This window comes from Egretta garzetta, unplaced genomic scaffold (assembly GCF_000687185.1).
Source record: "Egretta garzetta isolate BGI_Z169 unplaced genomic scaffold, ASM68718v1 scaffold45, whole genome shotgun sequence".
Classification (NCBI taxonomy): Eukaryota; Metazoa; Chordata; class Aves; order Pelecaniformes; family Ardeidae; genus Egretta; species Egretta garzetta.
Window position 1 is genome coordinate 5,267,125 of NW_009260028.1, and position 1,168 is coordinate 5,268,292.

A 1,168-nucleotide genomic window follows, 5' to 3' on the forward strand; every position below is an offset into this window, starting at 1 on the left:
TTAGTTGGGTGCTTACGGTTTTTTGGGTTTTTGTTTTTTTTTTTTTTTTTTTTTGAAAGGCTGGGTCCTTTTTTCTTGTTTAGCATGACAACAATAAAAGTTCGTCAGTTAAAAGTAAATACAGATTTGGCACCTGGAAAGGCTGATTTCTGCTTCCACAGATTTAAGAGACTGCAACTCTTGATCAGAGGTTTTCTGGAAACCAGACAACTCTCCAAGCTGAAGGCCCCAGCAAATTGGTCTTGAAATATCCAGTGCCTCTTGTATATACATAAACATCTGTAGACATTCTGATTTTAGCACTGTGCTTGGTAAATAAGCATTTTCCAAAACTATTTTTTTTATACCCTGCCACTGCTGTGCTTTCTTATTGCAAATTTCTCTGCTCCTCCTCTGGCCATCAAGTAGTCACAGCAGGAAGCTACACAGATTAAATAGATAAACATGAAATCAGGCTAATAACAGGTGAAATTCTTCATAAAGGGATTTACAGCAGGCAAGGAAAGGTCTTTTTCGACGTAAATGAGTCTATGATTCTATGATCCTATTTCTCCAAGGTCCCCTTTATCAGAGACTCTCACGGTCATTTGCTGCGTGGCACCGCAGCACCGGGAAGTTATCTTACTCTTCTTAATAAGCCAAGCAGCTGAGAAAAGATGATATTGTAACATCAGGTGTCATGGCCAGAGTCAGGCAGAGAGCCTGGGCTGGAGGAATAAACCCCGAGAGCCCAGGCGAGCCCAGTAACGAAGCTGTTTTCATTTCAACGGGGACAGAAAGTCACCTCCATGAGTAGCCAAGGACGGATATATCAGACTGACCTGGGAACACAGTGACGCCTGTTATAATAAATTGTTTCCTCTGTGACCTACTGATAGCCTGTAGAACAGGAGAAGACTAGGCTACAGCCCCGGACACAGCAGGGCTATCCTTGAGGCTGCGGCTGGCAAGGAGCTGCCTTGGCCCCTCCATCTCCTCCAGCCACCCTGCTCCTGCACAGACCCTGCTGTGCCCCGGGAGCAGATTCAGGGCAGCTGCCTGACAGCAGGGAAGGGGGCAATGCTGATGCTTCTAAGGATCTTCTGGTCGCCTCAGTAGCCACTGATTGAACCCCCCTGTTACTTCATACTGCTCAGGGCCTTGTCCTTCTCTTTTTTTACCATGTTTG